The 24,331-nt window shown below is 42.0% G+C and overlaps 1 protein-coding gene across 1 annotated transcript in view; it reads left to right on the forward strand.

The window, feature by feature from the left end:
- Positions 1 to 13,859: 13,859 nt before the first annotated feature.
- Positions 13,860 to 24,331, forward strand: part of LOC128896211 (paired box protein Pax-6) — a 59,391-nt gene continuing 48,919 nt past the window's right edge. Inside the window, exon 1 of the mRNA XM_054159422.1 lies at positions 13,860 to 14,576. The gene's annotated coding sequence lies outside the window, so the exon portion shown is untranslated. The remainder of the gene's footprint in view (positions 14,577 to 24,331) is intronic.

The following is a 24,331-nucleotide window of genomic DNA, read 5'->3' on the forward strand; positions in this document are numbered from 1 at the left end:
GGCGAGTTCTCAAACAATAGCGCGCGAGACACTTCGGTATCCGTCATGCGGACGCACGCGCCTGGAAAAAATTCGGGACGACACGTTCGAACGATTCGAAAATTCGGTAGCTTTCCGTTCCACGAAGATGATACCGTTGTTGCGTCCCTAGGGTGCCTTTGTGCCACCGACCCGCCACCCCCGCGCGAAAGCCCGTGCTTAAGGGTCGGATAAGAGGAAGAAACAAATCCGCCACCTTTGGATACGAGAAGAGGAGCGATGGCCGCTACGATAACCGAGCCGTAAGCCGTCTAGGAATGCGGCCTCCTCGCTCAAACTCCCTTTCTATTTTATTCTGCCTCTCTTTCCGTCTGTTCCAGGCCCAACACGACATCCGAGAAGCCTTCATCAGGGTTCGATGTATCGGATGTGCCCGCTGTCCACTCGTTGCCCCGTCGTCAACGGATCGAATACGCCTTTGACGCGAACGTGGCCCCTTTCTCGACTTTTCCGGATTTCGAGAAACCTGCTCGCTTCTCTCGATCTTCGTATTAATCTTATATTTTGTAATTATCAAGGGCTTTCAACTTCTTTCACCTCTTTCTTGAGATGAAAGCATTAACTCGGCTTTGTCTATGGATAGTACGAATTTAAGCATCCTGCTTCGTATCTAAATTATTACAATTAACAATAATAATCATCGTATGAGGGCATTTTTTGTAGATATTGTTTATTTTGATACTTTTAAATGATAGAAAGCGTATTTTCTATTTTTCCGAAAAGATTTCTGCGACAATAAAGAATTTGAATGCGACCTCTTTAAGTGTTCTGACCTATAGTTTAAGGAGCTGCGATCTAAACAACATTCGAGACCACAGTTTGGAATCCCTGATGCCCTGAGACTCGGTTCTTTCTCTTAAACGCGTGCTTTGTTAATTCACCAAACAACTAAATTTATTGTGTCTGTTTCCCTTCTTTCTGTGATTTTATAAAGAGCTTTTCTGAACAACTTCGAATAAATACATTTGTCAGCATGTAAGTTTCAACTGTATTAGATACATGAATGTGTAAGTATATTATGGCTACACAAGAATTGATCATGCTTTTACACGTCATAAAAGAACGAATTGATCTTTTGAAGGTCTCAAAAGTGCAAAACAACCCGTTCACGCCATCTCCATCGCGTTAATTCGAGTCTTCCGCAATCGCAGTCGATCCCTGCACCCCCAAATCAGCCAAAACGGCATCCACCCTCTCCTACTTCCTCCCCTCTATGAATCGAAGTTCATATTCGCATCTCACAATAACTCATCGCTTGAGCGGACGGAGATATTAGGTTCCCGCCGAAACGGGCCGCGTCCACGCGGAAACGCCGCGGCGGGGATCATCTTAACCCAACCGCGGTCCTCTTTCTTCCTCTCACGATTTTAATCCGTGGAAATTGTGTCGGCAAACACGGCGATTGTTCGCCAGTGGGGAAACGGTCGCGTTTACGTCACGCCGCCCATTCTGAAAAGTAATCTACACCGCATTGTCGGCCCGTGGAAAAAGAGAGGCTGCGCCGGCTCTGCTCGTCCGCGAGGACTTAGCGCGCCGGCTCTTCTCGCTCTTTAGCGCTGGCTTAAGTTCGATTCAGAGCCGCGCAGCTTGATCTGTCATGGGCATTGAGGATCGCGGTCGGATGATCGCGCGTAAGCACGTTATTCGTAGCGGCTTTGCAGCCACGGTATCGTTGCCTCTTACAGGGGGTTGGCTGTTGCTGCGAACGTTGGAGAGGGGGGTAGTAAGTCCCACCATCGTCGCTCCACGGATTATCTCTGGCACAGCTCCTCTAGCTACCTGGCCACCGAGCCAGATCCCAGAGACAGTACCTGGTTCGATACCCTGCCTGGACGCGACAATGGCTGAAATTCGTCGAGAATGGGCGCCCCGCTTAGCCTCTTCTGATGGAGGACCTCGCAAGGTACATCGGGGAATCCTCGAGCCTCGACTCGCGAGCACCATAGTTGCGTCAACTGTTGGGTATTTCGATTCAGTGGTAGAGGGCATTGTTGAAGATCTAATTTATTTTTTGTTAGTATAAGTCGTGAATATATAGTCATCTCAGGGTAGAAATGTACACGATCAATCTTGAAGATTATTTAGCGAAGTGTTATAGATGATATAGCCAATTGCGAATTACCCAACTTTCGACAAATAAATCTACATGAACTTCCACATGAGATTATTTAATTTCACATAAAATAAGAAGTGTATTTATAAATTAAGGGAGTATCGTAGGGGGTAGAGCGTCAATTTTTAGTGCGTTTTGCCGATTTTTATTTATTAATCTATAAGGAATTTTTATAACGGGTTTTCTAGACATATTTATTCACATTTCAAGAACATTCACAATTTTTTGGAGGTAAAAATAATCAAAATTAAATGTAGTACTAGTGATCAGGTACTCTTGAAAAAATTATGTTCATGGTTGCCACGATTCCAGGATTCATTAATACTAGTATCGCTATGGCTCGAAGCAGAATAATTTTGAAATACTGAACATTCAAAAAATGGCAGTATTTAAAGTTTGAAAAAAATATTTAGAATAATCAGATTTTGAAAACCATGGTTCGGACGATAAAAGTGCACGTGCTGAAAATTCGGTCAACTAGAACTGGAGATATCATGGGATCCATTTCAAAAAATATGGTTACCTGCAAATTACGTTTAAAGCTTTTCATACCAAATACGTACACTTACGATTAAAATTAAAACCCAATCCTCGCTTGCTTGCTTGTTGAAAATGAATGTCACTTTTGCACATTTTACACATTATCAACGAAGAAATTTTATTAAAAACTGGACAGAAATTTGAAATGCAGTATCCAATTGAACTGGAGAAAATAATGTCGTTGCAGACACCGTTCTATTTAGACTTTCGTAATTTCGTTAATAAAAAAATGAATCGGTATTTTGAAAGTTCTAGATTAGAGCGCCGCCTTAAGATCCACGCAGTCGTTTCTTTTCCCTAGTCGGCGAGACAACGCGCACCGCGTTCTGGAAAAAGCGTGCCAGATATCCAGACGGGGCGGCATCCTCAGGGTATTCGACGCTGTTGCGGATCGCAGCTGTGTGCATCGGATTCGGGCTACCTAATTTTCGAGAGGGCGGACGGGGGGTCAGAAACCACCTGGAATCCCCGGGATCAGGGGAGTGAGACCATTCGGATGCGCCGAGCCGTACAACGAGCCGCCACGGAATAAGGGATGCTCTTGTATCCCTGTCCTCGTCCCTCTAGGCCTTCGGGGAACGTTGGCGTGCGCGACGGTGTTTCACGTTCCAGCCTCTGGACTACCACTTTTTATAGTGCGGTGTACACGAATATACATATAACTAATGGCTACCCTCCAACGTCGGGCACCCCTGGCACGAAGGGTACGGGCGAGACTTAAACACCAGTATACTTACCGCATGTTGCCATAATGAGTCGCGGGGCGGGGAGAGCTGGATTCGTGGTGCTGAGACGGGAGGGGAGGGGTCAATGCACCCCACCACATCGCTCTTTTCATCGAACGCCGCAAAAGGCGGCCGAGATGCCTCCGAAAGAAAGATTAAAGTGCCGCGATCCTCGCCAGTTTGTTTATCGGACATTTCTTTCTTTTTTCTTTCTCTGCCATGGCTGTTCGAGTCTCCTCCTTCTTCTGGGTTAGGTTCTGGCTCTTCTTCAAACGGCGCGGCGCGCGCACACCCCCTTCGCGGAAAGCGACGAACTTTGAGGAAACGAACTTTTTCCAAGGTTTCTTTTTTGGAGCAATGTTATATATGGCGCGATTGATCTGTCGTTTTCTTTATCTAAACTTTTTGATGTAGTTTAATTTTATTCAAGTTTGCAAGACATCCTTGTAAATGGAAACTGTACTATTGTACTAACTGAGCCGTTCATTGCACAAATCGATTAACTCCATAAAACAAAAAGTTGAGATATGCGATGAAATGGCCTCTGAAATAAATTGTTTATATTATTCAATGACCAAAAAAATGTTGTCGTTTAATGGTGTTAATCTTTATTATTCAGGAAAGTTATTATAAATGTAAAAAGTTATCATTATACCAAGTGCTATGACGCTTAAATTTAAGATTTTTCAAAAAGTGGAGTTAACCGATTTGTGCAGTAAACGGCTCAATTCTCACGCGAAGAATCAAAGAATGTAATGGAACAAAAATGCTCCAAAGATAATCCAAACAATCTGCCCAAGAGAATCAAACATAATTAAGCCAATTAACGAGTAAAGAAGTGTCCTCGACGCCACAGGTACGTCTCAAAGGATCTAAAAACACGGGTCTCCGGTAACGGATACTTTATTTGCAAAGGGGGATGGTTCGATTACACGTTACACTCGTTTCGTTTCGACAAACGCTACACGCCGCCGTTGTAATTATTATCGATATTGCGTTTTTTATCCCGTGCACGGCCACGGGTTCGCAAAATGTATTCCTCTGATGCGCATACCGACGTGTATAAGGGTTCAATCGCGGTTTGGCGAGGGGTTAGTGAATCGGGCGATGGGACGCGCAAGGGGGATGTTTCGGAGCAGGGCGGACCAGTGAAGGGAAAACATGGTGGCCACTGGTTGCGGCATTCATCAGAGGCGGTACTCTGCGTACCTTTTCAGATTTCTCCTCTCTTTTCCTTCTCTCTCTCTTCTTTTATTTTTTTTTCCATCGTTCACGTGTGCGCCAGTACACGGGTACTACCCAACCCTGGGGGATTGTGAGAAAAAAAACTTTCCATTGAAAATATTCGCGATAAAGGGAACCGCCTCCGTCGGTTCCTTTCACCTAATGTTCCACGATGCTCGAGGGAAAAAATATCGTCGGCTTGTATTTACACCTACTTTCGGCTACTTGGAAACGCATTATCGCACTCTTCTTCGGGAGTGCACGGTCTGCATGCTCTTCTGAAAAGTTTCCACGATTTACCAGATATGGCGCATAGTACCCCATTGTGCCTCATTCACGTTTGTTGGAGAAAATAACCATTTTTTTCGAGGGGGAGTTAAGTATGTGCCTCGATTGCTCGAAATAGTTAAAGGATTGTTAAGTTTACTGCGCAACGATTGGGTAAATAAATCAATATTACTTATATTCTTTTCCATATTTAATTTCGCTTAACTTTTTGCACCTTGCGCCACCTCATCGTAAAATGTCCGAACAGGAAACGCATTATATTAAATAGTCTAGCTTGGGAAACGTGAATTTCCTTTATTTTGTATTCATTTATTTCATGGCTTCGTTGAACAAGTAGTAGCAAAGTAATCATAACTGGAAAGGAAAGCAGTTAGATAGAGATGGGATGAAACAAATATCTAAAGTAATGAGGGACAATGTTTTAAACCTGCTTTTTTAGACCGCAACTTGATGCGAATTTTATCACGTCTGAATTGCTCGAAAACCAACCAACTCACGCCTATTCAATTAACAATCCTTCATTACCGAACACAGCTGTCGGACAAACTGCACAAGAAAAGACAACTCTCAGCAGCACCTCGTTAAAAGTCCCCAGACGTGTGCCATCAGCTTCAAACGCGTTAATTTGTCCAGAGCGATGAAAGAACTGAATGGAAAAATTATACAAGAGCCAGAAAGAGTAACAGAAAAGCGACAGAGAAACGCTTTTCTTCGTCTTCTTCATCGCGTAACATCTGTTCCTGGTAACACCGTTCGGTGAAAGGATACGCGGTAACGAGTTCCCAGCTTCGTAAACGATAGCATAAAATCGTGAAAAGAGCACGAGAATTCTATCCATTTGAAGAAAAGGGTCCCAGGTGAACAGGTAAACGCGAGATGCTCAACGGTGGCGACCGGAGATCACGGAGAAATGATTTTTAATTACAGCACAGAGGAGGGAGACGAAGAGAAAGAAAGAAAGAGAAAAACCGAGAGGGAAGGCGGCTCGGATCAGAAGCGTGACGGATGTTTTCAATTACATTTACATCACTCCCCTAGCCGCGGTGTCTGATTACACCGAGATGTCGGGAGGTTGGTTTTGCCGCAAAATGCACTTGCCGTTTCGGCGCCGCTTTGTTCCATAGAAGAGCAAGCTCACCTAAGAGGTCTTCATCTTCGAAACGTCGTTGTTCCTTGCACGCGTCCACGTATCGACCCTCTTCTGGAAACACGCCTTTCGGTAATTTGATAGGTTTTTTTATTATCTGCAAATATCTAGATCGAGGGGACCCTCGGTCCATTCTTTGAAACGTCTTGTGGGTGGGAGGATCCATAACTCCTTCGAAATCAATTTATTTGAAAGATATGAGGAAAGTATTGGGATTGTAGAATGCTAACGAGTTAAATTGCAAATTTGAAAAAACAAAAGTTAAGTAATCCAATTCATTTATTTCTTTCTTTATGAAAGCGAAAGAAAGTGAAGTGAAAAGCAAGAGTATTGACATTAACCATTTCAGACCTCGCGACCACAATTAAGGACACAAAATTTAGGGCTAATGTCCTTATTTGTGCACACGAAGAAAGACCAGTTTTCCTCGAAAACTATACTATTAGGATTTTCTTTTTATCTTTTTTATACTAATTTTAGTCCAAGTTAATCGTAAAAATTAAATTACATTAGTACGAGAAAAACAAATAATTTAGGTCTGAAAGGGTTAATAAGAGCACAAATTCCGTCGAAAGAGTGCATTGTAGGTGCAGGTTGGCAACCCCACTGACAATGTATCACGTATTCGTGTACACGAGGACGCTTTTTGTCCAGTTTCGATCCTCCTCCATTGTAATCGCGTTTTTCAATAAATGCGTTTCGCACTGGGCTGCATTATATCCGGGGATCGGATGCTCGAAACCCGGAAATGGGCAATCTATTGTTTACGCGGATAATCTTATTAATGGTACGTTAATCTCCGTGTCCCCCCACCCTGTCCCCCCACCATGGGCGTGTTCAAACAGCCAGAGTTGCAGTTCGTTAACTTAATGGTTATTATTAGGATGAAACACAACTCGTAAACGGTCTGGCGCAATCCGGATAAGCCGAAAGGCAATAAAGAGAGAATTGTAAATGCTTCGGTTGAAAATGTTGCGAACAATACAGCAGCCACCAGTTCCATTCGCGTTAATCGTTCAAATAATACCGCTGAATATGAAATTCGTCTAGTTGGAAACACTGATACGCGGAGCGGCGACGTTTTATTCGCGATAACGGGACCGTGCGACTGGGGGGACCGCGGAAAAATATTTTTCACCGCACGATTCTGCATTATGCAGCCGCAGTTTAATGAAACCTCTTGATTATCGAGACGCGAGGCTCAAGTGCAAAAATCTGTATCCAACGACGTGAAAATCCTCGCGAGAAACTCGTTGTCAGTCGCAGAGTAGGATTTTATGTGTTTTGTAATTAAAATTGCTCTTACATCGTTGGTTTGTTGAATAAAATATTATTTAAGTAAAAATTTTCCAAGGATGTGTTACCCATTGAGAGGAACATGTCCCATGAGAGGAAGGGAGAATAATTATAATTATTCTATTCCGTAGGAACGAACCTTGTTTTGTTACAGTGCTAGTTGCTTGTTTTCATTTAATTACGTTAGCACTGAATACGGTTCGCTAACCAGCAACTGGTTCCTTCTTCCAAGAGAGGGAACACGAATTATCGTTTGGATGAAATTTCGAAGAGGACCGTAACCTGGAATGTTAGTAACTTGGTTACTTAGAGAGGCTCATTTTTTTAAATAGCATTTAAATTTATAGCACTCTCTTTGGTTGCTTGTATGGAATAAATTTAATTCGAAGACACATTAAACTAACAAAATAACTGTTACACGTTTTATACAGACTCTAAACAACGTACCGAATTGCGTCGAATCAGTTGAACTATCAAAAAGAGAAGAAAAATGTCCATCGAATGCCAATTTGCGATACTTCCCCGGATTTTCGCCCAGTCTGGCGCGATACATGGTACTTTTGAAGTGAAACTGTTCGATATCCCCCCATGTTCGACATTTACGTTTCGCAGAGATCAGTCGACGTATCCCCAACGGTACGTGTCACCGTCGTTGCAACGAGCGCCCGCCACTCGTCGGTTTCGACTTTAACTTGATAAATCCAATTGTACGCGGTGGATAAGCTGAAAGGCACACGAGAAGCGTAGCGAAACCGCCGCCCTGAAATTCTGACAACGATATGACTGCTGCGCGTTTCACGGGACTTATTTAATCCCACTAAATACAAATCGCCTGACCAGGTATACGTGGTTGCTATCACTCGAACTGGCCACGTGAAACTCATTTTTACTGTGTAATTACTTATCCACGATTAAAATTGTTTTAAAGACAACTCTTCAGAAATGATTTAGATAAACTTATGTTTTGTGTCAAATAATATTGGGTTGTCTGGAAAGTCCATGTTGATTTTTGGTAGGTGATACAGGTCTGAATATATTGAAATGGTTGAAAACAGATAACATGCAGTCAGTCCCATAATTATTCGTACCCTCGATCTCTATTCAACACATTTGTCTAAATTAAACGGTAAACTTAATATTTCTAAATAAATGTTTCTTTATGAATATGTGTATGAATAAACTTTACGCATGTATATATTTATAATGAAAAATTGATATAGAAGAGAGCATAGAGCATAGAGGAGTAGGAATACTTATGGGACCGATTTGCCTTTGAATTTTTCTTAAAAATAGGCATGAATTTTCTGGAGAATCTAATAGTTCATCTCAAATGATTACTTACAGAATCAATAATTAGCGGAACTAAATGTTAATGAACTATATACATTATTATTAGTCATTTTCGCTGCTGTGTAATTATCTGTCCACAATCAAAAGTGTTTCATATCAAGTAATTTAACATTTATTCGTTTACTATTTTCCGTACGCAACGAATACAGTCGTTAAGTAAAATACGAGTAAATAAAGAATACGTTCGACACTCCGCGTGTTTGCCGATACAGAAGCGAGGCAATTGGACAAGCTGAGCACACGGAAGTTTCGTGAGGCCCGTCATTGATTTTCGTGAGGCGTTTCGGTAGGAAGCCACGCGCACAGTGGGTGCTCGGTTATGGGATCAACGGTCGAAATAAATGAGAAGTGTCACTCAAACGTCGGGTCATAATTACGCAGGTATATCTATCCGCTACTCACCTACCCGTTCTACCCTAATCTGGTTATCTGATAATCGCCCGAATCTGCCTTCGTCCTTTCTCTCTTGTTCTTTCTCTCTCGCCTCCCGTAGCGTCCTATCCTCTTCGAAAGTTTCCTTTCACAGTCCAGGAGTGACAAAAAAATTTCACGTCCTCCAAGGTTTTTCCGCTTGCGTAAATTCATGTCCAAGGCTGGAGAGGTCTTCATTTCTTCTCATAGAAACAGAGACTTGTTTTGAGGATTTTCAACATAAGCATAGAATCTATAGATCGTATATCATTTTTATTTTATGAAGAAATTGAATCCTCAAGCGTCGTTGTATATGAATGTACGTAAACTTCTTTACTGTGGAAAGAATTACTTCTTACATAAGAGTGTTCATACAGAGACTAATTTTTCAGCCGCAAATGGGTCAAATTCAGTGGTAACTAAGGGGTTGAATCCTCAGCCATATGTGGGTTAACACGTTGACTGCCAGAGTAATAATTATCAAGATTCCTACGAGTCTAAATTTTTTCTCTATGCAATTAGAAATAATGTAATCTAACATTTATGGTAGTACGTATTCTTGCGACCTTTCTAATGACAAAAATATCCACATCCTCCAAGGTTTTTTCGCTTGCGTAAACTCGTGTCCAAGGCAAGGAGAGGTCTTTATTTCTTTCCATAGAAATACAGAGCTGTCTTTTTTCGATCGCTACTGGCGTTGAAGGTTGAACAATCACTTTTGGGAAGGGTCAAATTTACTAAAATTCTACTTTATTCGTCTCAGTTATTTTACACTTATCAGCTGACTTCGTTTCCTTGCAATTTCGTTTTATTATCATCATTTCCAATAGTTTCGTACAATTATCATCAAGACTCCTTCCTAGCCTTGATCTTCTCTGCGATAATTCTTCAGTTTCCCCAGTACTATTAGTACACACTTGGAAAATATTGCGAGGCAATTGTTCCTGATCGTTTTTCTCCTCATCAGCGAGAAATTTTCTACCGGATGTCTCGAAGGACATAGAAGGGTGTGACGGAACTTTCGTTGAATGGGCCGTGCGCACGTGGATGCTCCGGGGCTCATCGATTCCCGTGCCCCGCCACCAATTACCCACGGATCGGTGATTAATTGCACACTCGGTCGAGTACACGTATTTAGTGTCGGTAGTGAGATCGGCCCGTCCTTGACGGTGAGTCTTCGGTGTGTTCTTCTCTCGTAAAGTTCGAGTGTCGTGTGACCGCTCACGTGTGGTGAAAACGGAGGAGTGCAATTTGTCGGCTTTTAAACTAACTTCGAGGCGTTTAAGGAAAAAAAGAAAAAAAAATGGTAGTTCAGAGAATTGAAATTTATTCCACGGGAAAAGGGTACAAACGATACATTTCGGGAAATTATCATACGTTTACATGGTTTTCGAGTATCCAAAATATTTTGTTGTGGCGATAGAATCAATAGCATAAATGAAGTGCTTCAGGAAAGGAATGAGAAGGCAGTATGTAATTATTAATATAAAATACATAGTGCGTCTTTGATATTCACTCCATTTTCCCCACCTTCTCAAAACAATTGCGTTTCGAGCGCCCTCGAATTCACTCAAAGGGATAACGCAACAATTTACCCAGAGTAATCCATCGATAAAAAAGAGGCTGGCGAAGGTAAACAAGCTCGCGGAACAATTTGTCTCGCGCGTATTCAACTCTTTACATTTATAAGTTTATTAGCGCGCTTTAATTTCCCTCGCCGTTCGACGTACGCGAAACATCGTCGCTGGAAACGCGCGCGGCAAACAATTATGAATATTCGATATGATTAACTGGCAAAGAGGGAAAAAACGGTGCTCGTTGCACACGGTAATTAATATTAAATCGAGTGCTCGGCGAGCCGACTCGTTCTCGACGAATAATGCGGAAGCGAAAAGTGACGATTGACGGGAAAAATGGTCCGCGACCATCGCCATTGCCGGCAAAAATAATTAACGAAACGGAGTTGCTTTTTTCGGGCGGAAGAATCGCAGGGAACTCGCGCGCGGGTTCGCCTCGAATCATTATAATCGCATCGGTGTTCCATAGTTGTCGTTAATAACGATCCTTTTTCTCCCCCTTTTTTCTTTTTCTTCTCTTTCTTTTCGCGCGAACGCTTTCGAATTAGACTGTCGCTTCGAACGCGAATTAAACGCGCGGATAATTGAAACGTAATCGGGGGCCACCTGTTTCTCAGACAAAAGGACCTGGAGTGGCAGGATGACTCGTACAGACAGAACGATGACTTATTTTCCGTTACTGAAATATTTGCAGATTTCGCAGCTTAGAAATCTTCCCGTAAATTCCTGCGCTATTAACAGGAGCCATATTCCGATGCACAATTGCCAATTAAGCGGAGGACCCTGTGAATGGCTCGATCCGAGCATTAACGATGCCAAATATCCACGATAAAATCTGCCGAAGTGCTATTCAAGGTTAGGTTAATAACTGCATAGTAGCTATGTACATACACCTCTTTGTATAGAATGTGTATTTATTTTTAGTTTTATACATGAATTTTTTTTCGTCTTTCAGCCAATTTTCAACTTCCTAGTATAATAAATTCCTGGTACCTGCGTTCAACAAAGACGAGTTATTATTATTATTATTGTCGTTATTAGCCTCTTCTTTCGTCCCTTTACTGGCCGAACAATCATCCTGATTCAGGACCTGAATCAACCTTGAAGATTTTGGAGTCCTGTGGATCCGTGAAGCAGGGACAGCATGCGTTGATCAAAACTATTGTGCAAACAGTGTTCCACAAACAACGAAGCACCTCTTCAGCTCGTGTGCATTAGGAATGAAAAGGGTTGAACAGCACTGTCTTAATTTCTTTCTAATCGCGAAGCTGTTTCACGAGACTCACTCGTCATGCTCTTACGCTAAAATCCTGATCCATGTGTGCTCGTGCACTACGAAACGGGGGATGAAAAAAATGTGTACAAAACAATGGGAACAGGGTAATAGGAGTTGGGGGTGAGGGTTGGCGGAATGTAGGCGCTGAAAAAAGGGCAAAGCGCGACACACGTTCGCGCAAGATTATCCTCTAGCCCACACACGCATGCAGTCGCGTACGAACGTACTTATATCTGCACAGAATGTATAATCACATGGTTAATAGGCTCTGGTAAGCTGGCGGTGAAAATGAAAAGCTTGCGAATAGTTTCACGGTTGCATGCTTACTTGTTAATAGTAAATTGCATAAGTTAGTATTCATCTTCAACTTTCCATCGTTGGGAATGCATTTATGGTAAATTAACCCTTTCAGACCTAGCGTCCACAATTGAGGACACAATTACTGACACTATCGTTTAGGACGAATGTACTTATTTGTGCACATGAAGAAAAAGCAGTTTTCCTCGAAAACTACACTGTTAGAATTTTTTTAAATTTTTTCCATACTAATTTTAACCTAAGTTAACCCTAAAAATTAAATTCCATTAGTACGAGAAAAGAAATAATTAAGGTCTGAGAGGGTTAACTACCCCCAGAAATTTGTGTTTCAATTGTACATCATAGCAAGAACTTCATAATCGTATGCAAGCGTGTTCAATTTTTTGAAAATTATGGCAAAGGTATAAAACTGCTGAGTATTCTCTTTACACGTTCATCCACGTAACCATCACTCATACGGATTAGTTGCCATCGGTCAGGAAAAAATGAACCCCGAAATTTCCCGCATATTATGCCCCAAACAGACAACTTTCAACATATTTTCCCCATGGTTTTCATATTCTTATTTACATACTGTGTCATTATATGGTTGGAAGCGGTTGTGGTGGAGAAAATATGTATACAAAACAATAGAAATGGAGTAGTGGGAGGAGGACAAGAGTCGACGGAAGAGAGACGCGGAAAAAAAGGCGAAGCGTGACACACGTTCGCGCGAGAGATTCTTCCCGTACAGCACACCCTCACGCACTCTCACATATACACCATGCACAATCTCACACATATATACAACACACGCTCACGCGCCCGCGCATATCGCCGACTTACCTCTTGGCGCAGAAATTCGAGCGGCGAGCCGAACGAGAAGGCAAGAGAAAAGAGGCAGGCGGGATGACGACGGCCACGACGGCGTTGCGTGCGAGAGTGGCGTCGCAACGCCGGGCGTCGGCGTGCGTCGCGCACCACGGATCCCGTGCCGCGCCGCGAGAAACAATGGCGTCTCTTGGCGCCGTCCAACCGTCGATAGGCGCCGCCTTCCGCGAGGAACGCCCAGATTTCAGCGTCATCCTCGCCAGAACGCTCGCCAAGGCGCGCGAACGCTCGACGTTCCACGTTGCTGCGGTCGCTCTATTGCTCTTCCCACCTCTCCCCAATGTTCCACGCTGCTGTGGCAGAGCTGGAACCTTCTCCCCCCACTCGCAGACGTTCCACGCTGTTCTGGTAGCTCAATCGCCCCTCCTTCCCTTCTCTTGACGTTCCACGCTGTTCTGATCGTTCGGTCGCTTCCCCCACCTCGCTAGCAACGTTCCACACTGCTGTTCTCGCTCGATGTTTCCCCCCTCCACGACGAAGCGTTCGGCGAACGGAAAAGGGGAGTTGACCACGCCAGCGTGCGGTTAGGCTCCTCCCAATGAACGCTTGGCAGGGAACGGGACGCTAGCGTTGCTCTCAAGCTACAGCATCGTCCGACGACTTTGCCTGGAGGCGAGGGAACCTAACCGAACGGAGAAACCGAACGACAGAGCGAGACCGGTCGAAGGACGAGAGAGAGAAACTTAGCCCGATAGAGGGAGACCGCTCGAGGAACGACAGAACAAGGGGTGGGGGTGACGAAATCGTGCGGCAGGGATCTTCGCATGAAGGAAGGCAGACTCTGGTGGTCAATCGGGCGCCGCGCACCGCAGCAGTGACGCGTCACTGCACCCCTGTTTTTCGAGTTGCACGTGTTTCTTTCCTCTTCACCGACGCTCACCCGGTTAAATCGTCCTTCGTCTTGCTTCCTTTTGGTCAGCACGCCGCGACGACGACCGATAAGCAGCGAATCGACGCGCTGACGTTTGACACCCCCGGGATAACGTAAACGGTACCAAAACCATCGATGGTAACGGACTGCGAACGACTGGTACCGCGACGACGTCGTTCCGTTTCACGTTCCGTCGAACGCAGCGTGAGATTGTCGTCGTTACTCGTGCCGATTCGTACGGGGGCCTGGGTTCCCCGTAGATCGATCCGTCGACGCTGCCAGTGTGGATTCCGTGACGAGCACGCTTCCGTTAAACTGTGCATTCTCAGTGATCAGTGAGAGCGTTCGCCGAGGCTTCGATTGAGTTCGTCTTTTGATAGACGGATCGAGGGGCTCGATAAAGCAAGCCGTTATTTCGTCGAGCCACGGTCGACAAAGTGCTGTGAACGTCGCGACCAGGAGACACGTAGCTGCGGATTGTGCTTTTAGCTGGTGACTGGATCCGGCCTGACCACGGCCATTCTCGACACGGTACGTTTATTTTTATCAATCGGCGGTCCCGGGACCGCGATCTTCTCGACCTTGTATCTCATTATGCGTTGAGGACGCGACAGAAACGACTCCTGCGGAAGGATCACTCATCTTATTCTCGGAATAGATATGTCGAACATGTATCAAATTTCCAGTCTTGTACTGATCATAAAATTGTAAATGTCTCGAATTCGAGAGTAGAATTTTTGGTTCCTTGGTTGAAATTGCACTAAGGTCCCAAGAAGAAATAACTGTTTTTCTTTATTTAGAAGGGTTGTCTATATTACTTCGCGTTAAGAGCATTATTTGCTTCCTTAAACCGCGTATTGTAAAGTTGACATCCAAAATCACGGTCAACAGGCTCTAGTAGGTAGGCGCTAAGATTAAGAAGCCTGTGAATAGGTATCCAGTAGCTAAAGTCTTAATCGTTCGCTATACATAGCTTGGGAATCGAGCAGGCAGGTGAATGGAGGCTTTGAGAGAATTACTTTGTACACTTATTGTAACGTTTTCGTTACCTGGTGTAGTCCTCACTAGAAGGAACGTTAATGACCAAGATAGATCGAATCGTATCCTTGCAAAAAAAGTAATATAATTAATTACAAACATGTCAAAATTCTTCAGAAGTAAAGATAAAAAATATTACAGATAGTTTAATACCTTGTACTATTTTGAAAATCTGAAATAAAAGTTACATTAGCCGTCGTTTCGACGATTCACGATAACTGAATATCGCAAAATTTTTTAATTTAAATTTCTTGCCTAATCAAGAATTTTCTATTCAACGGAATATTTCTGAACAATATTGGCAACACTTTTCCAGTTGACAATACAACGCATTAATTACATAATGAATGTACAATTCAATAATTAAAAATATGTTTCTTGTGCCATTTTTCTTCTAAAAATGTGATATTACGAAGCCACTCAAATATAAATAACTATCATGAACTCATGAACTAATGAACTCATAGCTCGCACAGCATCTCTTTCGCGCGCTTCTTAATATATTCCTTTTAATGAAAAATGCTAACAATGTCTACAGGAATTCAGATATTAAATTTTGCAAAGGTAATGCACAAAACGTGTAATTTTTAATTATTTGTCTCATTTAGGTTGCATATCGCAATAAAAGTGTGTACTGAATGTGAACGACAGCGAAGAGTCTATCTTGAGCTAGTAGCACATCCACTTCCGGCGGTAATAGCGCCCTTCCCGACGTTTTACATTTTCATACCGTCGCTTTTAACCGAGACTGAATCGAATCGCACGAGATTTTTCGTTACTTTAAATAATTGCGGGTAACTCATTATTTTATACGGTTCAGGAACCTACTTCGAATTTTACGCCGACGGATCGCGCAAGTTCGCGGTATAATTTAATGATAAACACGAGGGTTTAATCATTTGTGTCGTGTAGTGGGATAATGGAGTAGTTAACAGTGACTTTCGTTCTTAATATTTAAGAAGATCTGAGGGTGCGATGGTTACGAATTATTATTGTATGGAGCGAAGTATCAGAATTTTTAATTTAAAGTTTTGAGAAAAATTAATTTCTTTCTGAAGTTCATTAAATTAAAGTAGAATTTATGTATTGCATGAAGTCGTTTTTAGATGCGCGATAATTTCCTGTCGTCTGCTATAAAACCGCCCCATTTTGTCATCTTCCTGGTCCAAAATACTGCTTCAATATTAACATATCTCAGTATCACTTTCCAGCAACGATAAGTATATACCTCTTATTTTTCGGCTTGGAGCAGTATCCCTTTAGAGCATAGATTACAACATCCATTATTCAAAATCAGGAAAATTCGAACAATTCGAACCGCGGATCGACGAAAAGGAAACAACTACGCAGTCGTACGATAAATTTCTCGATTAAAATAATTTCCAGCGTATTGCATTCACCGGTACAAATATTCCCGGCTCGCCCGTAGTCCGTAAAACGCTTCATTGCGTTTTTCGAATCGAATAAATTTTTTTTGCCCCCCCCCCCCCCGCGCGTGCAAATTCGCCCGACGGCGGCCGCTGGAAAACTGTAATAAACCGAGATAGACGTAATAACTTGAAAGCACGGGCAGCGTGACGCTTAGCCACAAATTGCGCGTGCCACAATAGCGCTGTTAACACCGCGATGGCTCATTGTGATCGCGGAAAAAAACGCTTGTCAATTGAAAGTGAATTGCATCGGATTTATATCGCGGAGGGGTCGTGATTAAATAACACCGACGGTGCGCTTTGTTATTTACCGACGAGATCCACCGAGCATCCCAATTACCGCGTGCACCCTCGCTGGAGACGGTGGTTATTTATGGTTATTCGTCGAAGTCAAGACAAACGAAACGAGCGTCATCGAAACTGGAAAGGGCCGTCCGCTTTGTCTGTTCTTTCATATAGTTATCACGAGGAGCAGAATGTTAGGCATCTCCGAAACGTAGAACTTAAATATAACGGTTTTTTTTTAAATAGGCCTCGAAATTTTCAATATAAGTATAGAATCTATAGATTGTATATCATAATGTTTTTATTTTATGGTGAAATATTGGGTTGTCCAGAAAGTTCGTGCCAATTTGTAAGAAAAATTCAAAGGCACATTTGAATTTTTATATATATTTATTGCATTACATGGGTACCATTTTGTTCCACGACCTTTCCACCTTTTAATGGATGTATACACGTTACTTGTTTTCAACTATTCCAGTATATTGAGACCTGTGCCACCGACCAAAAATCGACGTGGACTTTTCAGACTACCCAATGGAATGGTGTAATCCTGTAGCTTCGTTATATATGAGTATACGTACACTTCTTTACTGTGAAAAGAGTTACTTTTTACATAAGAGTGTTTATAGAGAGACTAATTTCTCAGCCACAAATGGGTTAAATTTAGTGGCAACTAAGGGGTTAAATCCTCCGTCATAAGTGGATTAAGACGTTGACTGTCAGACTAATAATCCTGAAAATTCGTACGAGTCTAAATTTGTTTTCTATACACTTAGAATTTACCAATCCTATCCAGATTAGTGACCACCTTATCTCCAGGATTAATTTATTTAATTCTTCATCCCTGTCACCCATACGCGGGTGATTTGGCGGTCAACGCGTTAAATTCGAAAGCTGGTCACCACATCAAAAGCGTGACTCCCAACCAAGATTTCCCTTCACCGCGGGTTTCTCCTCCCAAGAAAACTACGATCGATTTCAGGAAGTCAGAATGGGGACGAAAATTTCACCGTCCCCGTCTCCCCTGTTCAACGCTGATTGGGGTTCCGTTGGCGATATTTTCATCTCATTATACTTTCAACATTTTCGGGCGTATATATTTCCGGAACGAACGAAACAAATTCCACCTTTATGAATAATTTATACACACCGTCGCACGAATTAGGGATGGCGATGCGCGAACGACGGACGACGTGCGCGAACACCTGTTCGCCTTTATTATTTTTACACAGGCAGGGGGGGTGTGGGAAAGGGAAACATCGCGCTCATTGAAAGTGATACAATCTCGGAAAATAACAGATGTCCCTTCTCGTTGCTCGAGTGCTGGACAAAGAAAGCCTTCTGCGTACTTCGGAGATTTCACGGAAAAGCCCTTTGTCGTACTTGAAGCGCTCGAGGGCGAAGAGACAACCTGGTACGGAGGATCTCGCGGAAAATTCACCGATTCGGATCGTTTACTAATTCCTTGCGCCTTTCTCGTCGATCCTCCTGTCGAACAGCGACGACCAAGAGGAGAATTAACCGTTTTGTATCCTACGACAGCTCACGAGTCGAGGTATTAGAAAAATTCGACGTTACGCTTCGATGCTACAGTATTTGAGAGAGTTGTTGAACGTCAACGTTGCACTAGTTTGTTATAATTAATTGGTGGTCAACTATAGTGTTGAAAGTTATATTTGAAGTTTCTACTTGTTGACGAGCGGGTTTGGCGAGTGTGATTTTTCCTGCAGGGTTCACTGGTGCTCGATCGTGTAGGAAAGTTGGTAGGTTGTGATTGTTTCTAATGTTCTTTGAAACGTAGTTTTCTACTGTGAAATTGTAAGTTTAATTTCTATGGTAACTTGTGTTTTATGGTACATTTATTTAATACGTTGCCTGCGAGACTAATACTTGTCAAAAATATGAGCCTAACAATTCGATTTTATACAAAATTGAAACTTATTTTTGAACAATTTACAGAATTCATTCATTTAGTTCTTTAGTGAAACGCCTCTATGTCTATTGAAGACATTTGTTTAAATTAAATGACAGCTTTGGTGTTTCGAAATAAATGTTTCATTATAAATATGTATATGAATAAACTTTACACATATATGTATTTATAATGAAAAAAAAATATACATGTCGAATTGAGTAACTTCCTTCTTTTCGAAGTCGGTTAAAAAATGATTTGGAAACGTCATATCTGTCATTTAATTTATACAAAGAAGGTACGAATAGTTATGGTACTGACTGTATCTACATCAATAGTTACTACTGCTCTCTCATGGTACCTATGTAGTTCAATAAATATAGTCAGTCTCAACAGTATTCGTACATTCAATATTTATTGAAGAAATTTGCCTAAATTTAATTATATGTTTAACGTTTCCGAATAAATTTTTCATTAGATGCATATAAATGTGCAAAGTTTATTCATGTATATATTTATAATGAAACAGTCATCTGGAATCATCGAGCCTATCATTCAATTTCTACAAATTTCTTTAATAGACATAGAGGGTACGAATACTTATAGGAATAACTGTATAGCTGTTAATAAGTACTATTATGGTATAAAATTCAGTATCGAAGAGTATTCAGGGCCCTTGTCACCCCGTGTATCTTCTCAAGTATCTTCCAAAAGCCCTAAACTGTTAAAGGGTTGAAACGCGTCCACACTTGGTTGAACGTTGCAATCTTGTTACTGTCAACGTAGAAAGACGATGCGATACCTCATGGATTAAAAGGCGTCACAAATTAACACCTCCAATTAAGCTGTTACGTTTTGCCAGTGTATTTTCTCGAAGGTATCGTGCGTGCGTCTCGCCAGTGTATCTTCTTCAAGCTGTCGTGTGTGCATTTAAACGAGACATAATTTCGGCGAAAGATCTGATCCGAGGGTCGTTTGTTCTTAGTGAAAGTATCAAGGTGCTCCTGAAAATGTCGTGCAGCTCACAACATTAATTTATTATTCAAGCGACCGACAAGATCGAAAACGCGGGAATAAATTGTCAGTGGTTAAATAGTCGCACAAAAATCCCTGCGAGTTTAACAACTTTCGTTCTCGAGTTATTCGCGCGGTCGAATTAACGAAACCGTCGGAATCGCAAGATTTTTCCCGGAAGGGGTTTTTGCGGAAAGGAAAAGCGTTCCTACGTCTCGCTAATTGCAAATCGAGCGTCGAGAATGTCGTTACACCGTCGGCCGTCGCTTTGAAGAGTTTTCTCTTCCCGTTTCGCGTGCGACGTAATTTTTCGTGTAAAACGTCCACCGGCGCCCCGTGGATGTGAGGGTGGGGAGAGTTTGACGATATCAAGTAATTTAATACTTTGTAGCTTCCTCTAAGCCCGACACCAGGAACGAAGGAACCGAGTAATTAGTAAACTTTGCGCTGGTTCGTGTAATTTGCCGGGAAGTTTGAATTTTCCGCACTCCGTGCCGGTACACCAGCCGTAACTCGCGGAATAATATATTTTATTCGCTGTTAATTGATTCCGTTGAAAAACCATCGTTGAAATAAGAAAAGTTCATTTTTCCAGCGTAACGTGATGTGATATTCGTGTGTTTTGTGCTGTTTTACTTTCGTTATTAAATTTCGATGAATAGAAGCGTAACCAGGGTTGAATAACCTAACACAGAACACGTGGTTAACCCTTTCGCTAGAGCTGACCGCTGATGCGCCATCGCTGAACGGAACTCCGTGTCATTAGTGTACATTTACCGCGATTAGTGTAAAGTTGTCGAGACAATGAAACAATAGAGAACAGGAAAAACACGTCATATGCTATCGAGGAAACGTGTTTACGTATTCGTATATTTAAGTCTACAATAGGGACGGAGTTAAAAATAGTGTTATAAAATATAAAAAGTGAGAAAATATTCAAAGTAACGTACTCCATTATTGCAGCAATAGGTATTTACATTGTGGCAAGTGGTTAATTTTTTAATACTATGTAAAGCGTGAGGTCTAGTATAGTAATCTATAATCATTCAATATACAGCTTGCACATTTTGATCGAATCCTATCGAATCGTTCCTCCCCTTCCACCACCCCTCCTCCCTGAATATGATGTTCGGACGACCGATGATGAAAATACCTAATGATCTACGAATGATAATTAACGCTCATCATAACTGCGCCGTGATTAACTACGACGAACGAAAGCGACGGTAGAATGCGAGTAGGTGAACGCCATCGGTGTTGTAAACTCACCGTAGGAGGTAATAGCGTCTCGATCGTCAAAGAGTGTATTGCTGCCGATGTAAACACGAGTCCAACCGCAAGCATCTCGGCTACGGAGAGTTTAAATTACACGCTCGTTAGGGGAAGCTTCTTACTTTCAGCGGGTCGAACGATTTTGTTCTTCGATGCATTCATCACCGCTAGAAACGTGCGTCGAGTAGGGTCGTACGCAGAGTTATTTGTGAAATAATGCAAAATCGGCTAGAATCGATGGAAGATAGTGAGAAATATACGAGTTCTTTAACTTGAATTTTTGTGTTCTTTTGGTGGAGGATTTTGGAGTACTATTTGAGCCGTTCATTGCACAAATCGGTTAACTCCATAAAACAAAAAATTCCCTTAAAAAAATTCATTTAAAATTCCCTTTATAATATAAATTCTAATAAATATTGTAAAATGTATAAATACAGACGTAGCGAGCCGCAGCTTTCATCTAACGGTATATAAAATTAATAAAAAAGAAGAAACAAAAAAATAATCGTCAGTAATGTTACAATTTTCATGGGGTGCTGGTAGAGTTAATCAATTTGTGCAGTGAACGTCTCATTTATAGAGCGGAGGAGCTCATTTTTTATAATAAGTAGGCTCTGGATTTTGTGTATCTATGGAGCAGGGAAGTGTAAAAAGTGTAACGACGAATGTAGGTATAATAACTGAAATATGTATTTTTTTCACATTTTTATGGAGAATGTTATAAAATTAGATGACTTTCTCGAGTGAAAACTTCCCGCTATATCTTTCAGGTTAATTATTTTACAAGTGTTTGTAACTGTTTACCGTGGCTCGAGACTGAATTTAACCAGTGTCCACCCTTGTATGCGGTGTGTATATAGTGCCGCGACTGCGAGATTCAAGAGTAATGCGTTCCTACTGCACCGTTTGACAGAAGCGCAACCACGTAGGACGAGCCAGCAAATTAGCTTTTCACTATATTTTCTTAGTACAGCTACGGATTACCCGTACTTGGAAGATTCATTAGGGAGTCTCGGAAAATACAAATCATTTCAATCACTTTTAAACGAAGTGAGAAACTCTTTATGCGCACGTAACGTAAATATATCGCGTAACTCGTACACAAACATAATTTCTTCCAGAACAATGGCAGAGAATCGTCCACAGGCTTGAAATTATATTCAGTTGAGCACACGTTAATAAATTCCACCACCGAAACGGCTGATATTTTCTGCCGCGTCCTGATAATTATTCACGCGTAAAACTAATACGGAAAATCACGTGAATCAAAAGTATCGCGGCGCCGATTGGGCCAAAATTTTAATTCGAGCACGGTGTTTCCTTTTTCAAATTTACGATCGCAAAATGGGGGATATCGAGAGCCGTTGAATCGCGAACGATGACAAATTTATGCGCGCTGGCGTAATGTAGCATCAGGGGAAAATGGAAAAAAATCCGGTGGCAGCCGACACGGAGGGATAGGATGTTTATTATTCACCGCAGCGTTATTTATTTTCTGGTTGCACTTTGAAATTTGCTTTCGGCGAGCCGGTATGCTCGACGGTGCCAATATTTGCCGCGTTTCGCGCGCGATAATCCCCCTGAATTATGTTCTTTCGAACGGGGCCGCGTTTGCACGCGTGGGAGGGCGCGTGAAAGAGCGTGCAGAAGTACAGGGATCAATCGAATCTTCGTGATTTACCGTTCTGGCTTTATGAAATCGCTTGCAACAATATCGTAGTTATTTCGATAGCTCGACGTTTCACGCGGAAACATTGATCAGACTTTACGCGGATCCGAGAGCCGTCGGATAGCGAAATTTGACCTCCTCTTTCCCTTCCAACCCTTCGAACGCGTGTTTAACGCGCGGGACGATTAATGCTTTGCACTGATTTATCGAACGAGATGTTTGTGTAGTTTTACGAGTGCTGAGAATTTCAAAATGTAGTCTTCTTTGGGAATTAATTTCAAAGAAACGAATGGTCTTGCCTTTTTATTTCATGCAATGTTTACATCTATTTTAAGGTATTGCGCAAAAATTAGAAACAAGGAAATGAACGCCTTGACTGGAGTCCTGCCTTTTTACTTTATTTATTCTTTATAACTGCTTTAAAGCCTTACGCAAAAATTAGAAATCCTGCCGACAGTTTCTCAATAATATTCGTCGAGGTTCCCCCGTTCAACAATACCGTCGAGGGAAGTGCTTAAAAATGGTGTCATCTTTTCGTTCCATGACGAAACGAGTCACGCTTGGATGGTAATGCCAGGCGAAAATTTCAGTAATCGGTTTATTTAACGCGCAAACGTGTGAACAATTCAAGAAACCATCCGTCCACTTTTTCTGTGGAACAGTAAATTGCGAAAGCGTGCTCGACGTCCTGGGTTTAAGTGAAAGAAGTCGCTCGGACGTAATATTTTCCATTCGCGTTTAATCTTTCGGGGCACTTGACACGTAATTCTTGTGCTCCTAACGGTTCGCGTTCAGCTGCAGGCTACGGGTAGAAATTAAGTTCCAACGAAAGACGCGAGCGAAACGCGAGACATTTGTCGACGTGGCGGTGCTGCACGCTGGAAAAGCGGAATTCATTGAACCGTGTTTCGCAACATTTTCTTTTCCTCGCTGAAAGAGCGAACGAAATTAAGGTGGGATATTATTCACGATGCAACTGGAACGGGGGAAAGAATTGTTCCTCCCGCGAATTCGTTTTCGTATCGCTTGGAAAATAAAAATAATTGTCTGGCCTTTTGGTGATGGATATTTTTCTGCTTGAAATAGGATAGAGAATAATCGATGGAAATAATGAATGAAATATTCATGAGCCCTCGAGCATTTTGTTGGAACGTTTTTGACTTGTAGCTCTACGGTGGTAAATAAATATTTTTCTAAGAGTTTTATAGAGGAATGCGGGGGATGGAGGAGGGAGTGCAGCGCGAGAGAGAAATTTCAGTAGAAAAACAAGTGAAATACTTAAATTTTAAGATAATTTTAGTAATTTCATTCCTATGATTGTTTCAATATTTAGTAATAAGGTATATTTTTCTATTGTCTTCATCGTATCATTTGTTAAAACATTTTCTTTCGTGTTAGAAAGATTCCTTAACAAATATCGAATTTACAAGGCTGCAAAATTGACACAGTGTTCCAAATAAAAAATATTGTACGTCAAGTAAATGCACAATGGTTTGCCAGGAATAATAGTTTGCGTAAAACAAAGATTCAGTTGATATTCAACAAAAGATGGAAACGGGGAAGTGTACTCTGTTCGAAAGGGAAGCTCCAAGCAGAAGGATGTGCTTCGTTTGGTATGAATACTCGTCAACTCGTCGCCGAGAAACAACCGTGCGCCTTTTGCTTG

The sequence above is a fragment of the Hylaeus anthracinus genome, unplaced genomic scaffold (genome assembly GCF_026225885.1).
Source record: "Hylaeus anthracinus isolate JK02 unplaced genomic scaffold, UHH_iyHylAnth1.0_haploid 0, whole genome shotgun sequence".
Taxonomy (NCBI): Eukaryota; Metazoa; Arthropoda; class Insecta; order Hymenoptera; family Colletidae; genus Hylaeus; species Hylaeus anthracinus.